The 7289-nt window shown below is 60.6% G+C and overlaps 1 long non-coding RNA gene across 2 annotated transcripts; it reads right to left on the bottom strand.

Moving 5' to 3' along the window:
• Positions 1-3277: 3277 nt before the first annotated feature.
• On the bottom strand, positions 3278-6332 carry LOC127484731 (uncharacterized). Of its 2 annotated transcripts, XR_007911932.3 has the most exons (4): positions 6186-6332; positions 4402-4553; positions 4042-4139; positions 3278-3461 (listed from the first exon to the last, which is right to left on the bottom strand). It is a non-coding gene; the product is annotated as an uncharacterized LOC127484731 (long non-coding RNA). The 2 variants fall into 2 exon arrangements; XR_016227207.1 differs by lacking the exon at positions 4402-4553.
• Between the last annotated feature and the right edge of the window lie 957 nt (positions 6333-7289).

Below are 7289 nucleotides of genomic sequence, written 5' to 3'. Positions count from 1 at the left end.
CAGAAATGTTCCCCCTGGCCAGCCCCAGGGTTCTGGAAGTCAGGGGCTTTGACTTTGAAAGAACAACCCACCTTCCGTCATTCTCCAAGATGCTGACCCCGGGTACCCACTGTTCTTCTCACCCGTACCTACGGCAGTTAGGGCGAGAGAAGTCCTGAGGTCGGGCCTCGTGCCTCCACCATTTAGCACAGGCTGTTCCCTCTGGGGAAATGCTGTTTCCTGCTGCATCCAGCTGTCACCTCACTCCTCAGCCTCCAGCCCAGCTCACCAAAACCTGCGTATGCGTGCCCACCAGCTGCCTGGCAGGGCCCGCCCACGGCCCTTTGTCCCTCTTACATAGCAGGGGCCCTGTCTTGATTCATTTGTCTGTTATCAGCATCAGACTCAATCCTGGGCCCGGAGCAATGGCTTGGGCCACTCAGGAAGCTGGGCTCTAGTCCAACACCACCAACTTGCAGGTCAGGAGCCTGAGCCCAGATCTGAAGTGGTCCCTCCATGGACATGGCGGAGGGAAGAGAGAGAGAGAGCGAGAGCGAGAGAGAGAGAGCGTGTGCTTCTCTCTGCTGATTCACTCCCCAAATGACCACCATGGCCAGGGCTGAAGCCAGGAGCTTCCTCCAGGTCTCCCACGTGGGTGCAGGGGACCAAGCACTTGGGTCATGTCCCACTGCACTAGCAGTGAGCTGGAAGGGATGTGGAGCATCACCCCTATGAGATGCCAACCCGACCTCATCTCTGAGCCTCAGTTTCCCCACTGGTATAAAAGGGACAAGAAAGTGCGGCAAACCTCAAAGGGATGAGAAAAGGCCTGTGCGGCTCCTAAGGCTGTGGCCTCGGGACAGCTGCTGTCTCAGGGCTGGGACAGACCTAGGTGTCCCTGCTCTGGGCTCTGTCATCCAAACAGAGCAGAGTCTGCCCGGGTGTGCTCGTGTCCTTGGCCTGTAACCCTTTCTGGGGTAATGAGTCCCATAAGTTTATCTTTGCTGGGTACTGAGAATTCCTGTTTACCCAGGGACCCACAGAAATAAACAGAATACTCGGATGACCAGAATTTTCCATCTCAGCATGTTCAAAGCTAACGCGGGTCACAGCCATCACCCCAGGCCTTGCGAGGGGGGCCTTTGTGTCGGGGTGCCTGCCAGGGGGAGGTGGGCTCAGACACAGGATCGTAGACCACCACGGCAGCAAAGGCCTTAAGAAAAAAACCCGTGAGTTTCAAAGTGGGCTTTCAGGAGCCCCATGGGGATGGGAGGTGACGCGGGGCGACTTTGGGGGTGGCATTTTATGCACTGGGACATCACGTGAGATTTTCCTTAAGAAGCAGGATACCCTTTTGCTGAAAACAAAATACAAACACCCACAACAGTTCTGAAACCACCCCTGCGGCTCGAATCTGCCGTAAGGGACAGAAGAAACTTGGGAAGATCGCCACCATCGTGGGCCACGGCGCCCGCTTAGCCACACATTCTGCTAGGAGCATCTTGTGCCTGACCGTTGCGCGGCTGGGCACAAGGCTGGGCTTCCCTCTGTCCCCGAGCGTCCTCCTTCCCGCTCTGAGGACACAGCTCGGGTGTCTGGGGTTTTGTGAACAAGGCTGTGGTCTTGGCTTTCCAGGTCATTTCCTCCTCCAGGGGACGGTTCTACCCACACGCGCCGCCCCTGCTCCTGCCTGTGCAGCGACTGCCAGCCAGCGTCTGGGTCAGAGACCTGGGCACAGGGGAACCAGGCAGCCCGGCCGCTTTCCGAGGGGGCATCCAGGGGGCGAGCAGGCAGCGCTGGGCTGTGGTCAGGTTCAGGCTGCGGGAGACAGGCTGGTGGGGGCAGGGGCAGTTTCCCGTCTCTGCCTCCGTCCCTTGGCCTATGCGTGTGTGGTCCTCACTAGACAGGAACCCAGAGCCGAGCAAGAACAGGGCAAGGAGGGGCTGCCGCTGGAGGGACACTGAATCTGGGGCACAGGAGAGGTCCAAGCAAGCCAGGCCAAGGGAGGAGAACAGTTTAAGAAGAAGTACTCAGGGGCCCGGCTTGGCGGCGCAGTGGGTTGGGCCACAGCTTGGGACAACTGCACCCCATATTGGGAGAGATGGTTCCAGCCCCGGCTGCTCCGATTCCCGTCCACATTCCTGCTAATGCGCCTCGGAGGCAGAGAGGATGGCCCAAGTCCTTGGGTTCCTGCTGTCTACGTGGGAGACCCGGATGGAGCTCCCGGCTCCTGGCTGTCCTGGCGCAGCCCTGGCCGATGCGGGCATCTGGGGAGTGGCTCAGTGGATGGAAGATTTCAGCAATGCAGTGGACAGCCCCCAGCTCGGGGTGCCAGTCACGTGGGAGGAGCCTGGCTCTAGGCTGACCTCCCTCTTGGAATTCGCTCCCCTCGGAACCGCCTTTGCCAAGTGGTTGTCAAGCTGCCCGTGGGCACCCGGTGGTGACAGGCAGCTCACTACGCACCGCAGCCTGGTCCGTCGGAGTTCAGAAGCTCGCCTTCCACGCTGAGCTGAGCTCCCTCTTCCGTGTCCTGGTGGCCTCCCAGGGCCTCTGTCTGCACTCTGCCCTCGTTCCCTGCCCGCGACTCCCGAACTCGCCTTCCAGCTATTCGAGGGCACGTTTGTGAAAGCTTCCCTGTCCCAGACCAAGCACCCCGAGCACCCGCCACGGCACCCAGGAAGCTGCAATCGTGATAAGCACAAGGACCCTCTGTACTCTCGTTCACGGGCCAACAGGGCCAGAAGAATGGAGAACCTGCTGGTGGTGATGCCCATGCCCCAAGGAGCCCAACATCCACCCTGCACCCCTTCCGGCCATGAGTCTCAGTTTTACCTCCTGTGAAATGGGTATAAAGACTCCCGTCTGGTGCTCTCCACTCAGAGCCGTGAAGCTCGGAGGACGCAACAGGCGGGAAAATGATCCACCGAGGTGGAAACGTGCACAGAGCAGTGGCCGGTGCTGTGCCCACGATTTTCTCTTCCCTTGGAGCTGGCGGCTGGCCCATCCCCTGGATTCTCGGGCAGCAGAGACGGAGCGGCTACGTGATTGCCATCTTACAGATGGGCAGACTGAGGGTCAGAGACCACAGCTGAGACCTGGCAGGGACAAAAGCCAAATCCAGACTCCGGTCCAGAAATGCAAGGACTGTGGCCACTCTGGGAGACCACAGAGCCTGCAGAAGAGACCACAGAGGATGGGAGGCTGACGGGGCGGTGGCTGGGAGGCACCTGCTGTCACCTCCGCCTGCGCCTTCTCCACACACATTTTTTATTATTTATTTATTTGAAAGGCAGAGTTTCAGAGAGAGGTAGAGACAGAGAGAGGTCTTCCATCCTTTGGTTCACTCCCCATTTGGCCGCAACGGCCGGAGCTGTGCTGATCTGAAGCCAGGGGTCAGGAGCTTCTTCCGGATCTCCCACATGGGTGCAGGGGCCCAAGGACTTGGGCCATCTTCTACTGCTTTCCCAGGCCACAGCAGAGAGCTGGATCGGAAGAGGAGCATCTGGGACTTGAACCGGTGCCCATATGGGATGCTGGCGCTTCAGGCCAGGGCGTTAACCCGCTGTGCCACAGCGCTGGCCACCCCTCCACACACACACACTTTTTAAAATAATTATTTATTTAGTTAGTTGAAAGGTAGGATGAGAGAGAGAGAGATATCTCCCATCTACTGGTTCAGTCCCCAAGTGCCCAAAACCAGGCAGGGCTGGGCCAGGCCAAAGCCAGGAGGCAGGAGCTCCCTCCAGGTCTCCCACATGGGTGGCAGGGACCCAGGTAGCTGAGCCATCACCTGGGACCTCTCAGGTGCACTAGCAGGAAGCCGGATCAGAAGCAGTGGTGGGATTGGATCCCAGGCACTGAGCTATAGGACACGGGCGCCCCAAGCGGCGGCCTAACCCCCTGAACCACAACATCCGCCCCCCCCCCAACTTCCTTTGCCCCTTGGAAGCTGCCCAGAGTCGGGTTTCCCTGAACCCACGTGGCAGGTGTTCAGGGCTGTGTGTGTGTGTGTGTGCGCGCACGCGCGTGCGCCCGGGGCACCTGCTTTTCTCTCATACTTACCCTGGTCTTCCACTTCCTCTTGCGGCTTGGGTTTCCTCCCCCCTTCAAAGCTCGCCACCTCTCTCCTGGAGAAGCCACTTTTTCTCCTTTCTTGGAACCTGCCCCGGGAGAGACACCGGTGTTTCTGTTTCGATTTCTCCCTAGGCCCCTGTGTTTCTCGGGAGGCCTGGAGGGTGCAGCGGATGTGGCCGGGGCACAGCGGGTCCCCCAGGTGGGGGCAGCTGGTGATGAGAGGCCCTGACACGGACAATGGCCTCCCTCCTGTCACACTGCCCCCCCCCCTTAAAGGATTTTATTTATTTATTTGAAAGTCAGAGTTACAGAGAGATGGAGACACACACACACACACAGATCTTGCACCTGCTGGTTCACTCCTCAAATGGCAGCAATGGCTGGGGCTGGGCCAGGCCATAGCCAGGAGCCAGGAGCTTCTTCTGGGTCTCCCGCATGGGTACATTGGCCCAAGGACTTGGGCCATCTTCCACTACTTTCCCAGATGCATCAGCAGGGAGCTGGATTGGAAGTGGAGCAGATGGGACTTGAACCGGCGCCCATATGGGATGCTGGCACCACAGGTGGTGCCCTTACCCACTATGCCACGGCGCTGGCCCCCTGCTCCTTTTTTTCTTTTCTTCAGGACCCAGCCCAACACCACTTGCTCCAGGAAGGCTTCCTGGATTGCCTCCCCTTTCACCCAGGCCTGTGCTTGCCGGTGTGGACTGGAATTATTTGCTTCTCTCCCCTCCCTCACTCTATCGAGATAGGATTTTCATACAACAGAATTCATCCTTTGAAAGTGTATGATTCGGTAGTTTTGAGTGTAATTATCACCATGGTCAATGTGAGAACATTTTCATCGCCTCAAAAAGGAAGCCCGGGCTGGGCATGGTGGTGCAGCAGGTAGAGTTCTGCCACTCGGGATCCTGCGTCCCCTGTAGGAGTGCTGGCTCCAGCCCAGGCTGCTCCACTTACAACCTAGATTCCTGCCTGCGAAGGCAGAGAATGGTGGCCCAAGTACTCGAGTCTCTGCCACCCACATGGGAGACCAGCGCTCCAACCATTTTTTTGGTCCTTTAGGAGCATCAAACTCAATCCAGGTCTCCCACGTGGGTGGCAGGGACCCAAGTGCTTGGGTCATCATCGCCTGTTGCCTCCCAGGGCTGCATGAGCAGGACTTAGGAATTGGGACTGGAGCTGGGACTGGAAACCAGCAGGCACGCTGACCTGGGGTGTGGGCATCTCAGCCGCTGTGCCCAACACTGCCCCCCGTCATTGGCTGTTTGAGTCCAGCCACCCTGGTCGGTGTGAGCCGGTGAGACTTCAACCGTCTCTTTCGCAGGCAGCAAGGCCTGGTCCTGGAGCCCTGGAGCCCTGGAGCCCTGGAGCCCTGGAGCCCTGGAGGCCTGGAGCCCTGGAGCCCTGGAGCCCTGGAGGCCTGGAGCCCTGGAGCCCTGGAGCCCTGGAGCCCTGGAGCCCTGGAGGCCTGGAGCCCTGGAGCCCTGGAGCCCTGGAGCCCTGGAGCCCTGGAGGCCTGGAGCCCTGGAGCCCTGAGCCCTGGAGGCAGATCGTGGGTAACTCTGGGCAAGACCCTTCCATCTGGCTGAGCCTTGCCCTCCTCCTCTGTGAAATGGAGCTGACAGCAGGGGCTTGGGTGCCAGCGCTAAGTACCTAGCACGCGGAGTGCTGGGTGAATGAGCACTACAGCAGCAGCCACCGAGCACTCCACAAGCCTCACGCTGCTTCTGACACCTAGTGGGGCCCCGCGTGGCCACCAGCTGCCGGCTGGGCATGAAGGAGCCTGCGGGGTGACCCCCCCACCGCCCCCTTGCGCCAGAGCCCCGGGCCGGCCCTGCTGGCTCTCGTCTGGTTTGGAGGGCGGTTTTCTTTCTGTGGTGCTCGGCGACTCGGCACATGTGAGCTCCTCCTGATGGTTTGAATTAGAAAGCAGTTGGCGCCTCCTCAAAAACCCAGGCAGAAACATTATTGCTGGAGAGCCCCGCGCTGGCAGAGCCCACGGCCCGGCCTGGCATTCTGGAGCACAAAAGCCTTTGCTGGCAGAATCGGAGCCTTCCCATTGGGGCTCCCCCTCCCTCCTCCCTCCTCCCTCCTCCCTCCTCCCTCCTCCCTCCTCCCTCCCCTCTCACTCAGCCTCCCCTGGGCCTGGCAAACAGCGGCTGCTTGATGGGAGCCAGGACAAGAATCCTCCGGCTGTCTGGGCTCATCCACCCCAACAGTGTGGCCGGGGGACCGAGGGCTGACTCAACTCTCGGCCTGGCGAGGGCCCGGGCGTCTGGTGCAGCCCGGAGGTGATGCCCTTTTGCTGAAACGGGGAGGCCCCCAACCCACCCCACCCCACCCCCGGGGGAGGGGGAGGGCGGGCCAGGACAGCCAGACGCTGAGCTTGGACAAGCACAGGCTGTGCTGTGGTTGTCTTGTTACAAATGGGGAAACTGAGGCCCAGCCTACAGTCACACAGCCAGCAGGTGGCGGGCGGCCTGAGGACGGCACTCCGGGCAGGCCCCGTGCCCATCACCACCCCTTTCCTCCCCATACCACCAACAGGGAGGGAAGTTGCCCAACTCTGCCCCGCCCCCCTGCCCCACTTCCCTGGCCTGAGCCCCCCAAGGGAGCAGATCAGAAGAGCGGGGGGGAGGGGGAGCCCTTCCTTCCCCCTGGTCGCCGGCCTTCCTGTGGCTTCTGCTTGGTCACCAACAGTTCCAGTCCCATGACCCGGGCTGCCTTATCTCTGGCCTGGGGCGGGGGAGGGGGGGGGCGGCGGCCATGTTCTTAGAAGCTGGGCTTCAGATGGGCAGAGGTGATTGCCAGCACCTGATAAAGTGGCACGGGATGGCGGAGCCAGCGCGCGGCGCCCTCCCCTCCCCTCCTGCAGGCCCATCTTCCGCTAGCAAGTCCATATTCCAGGCTTGGGAAGGAGCAGCCCTGAGGGCCAACCACAGCCACCAGGGATGGGGCCCTAGCTTCCTTGCCTGAAAAGGAGGCAACTCTTGCCCCCTACGCCCTGCGTTGTGGGGTAGACCAAATGAGGGGGCCCGGGCCCGCGACAGGTGCTCCCTACAGGAGCGTCGGCCACTCATGCACTGCTTCAGGCCTTCCGCCTCGTCTGGAATTCCTCCTCTTCCGCTGTGGTCTTTCCAAAGCCTGCGCCCCGTTTAAACCCAGGTCTGGATCCTTCAAAGCCAACCCAGGCCTCCCCCGTCCCAGGAACCTCCCTGACCTGGAATCAGCCC

Source organism: Oryctolagus cuniculus, chromosome 21 (genome assembly GCF_051225735.1).
Source record: "Oryctolagus cuniculus isolate XC-2025 breed Fujian yellow rabbit chromosome 21, ASM5122573v1, whole genome shotgun sequence".
Lineage (NCBI taxonomy): Eukaryota > Metazoa > Chordata > Mammalia > Lagomorpha > Leporidae > Oryctolagus > Oryctolagus cuniculus.
The sequence above is the reverse complement of the archived record's forward strand: the minus strand, read 5'-3'. Positions and strand labels throughout refer to the sequence as shown.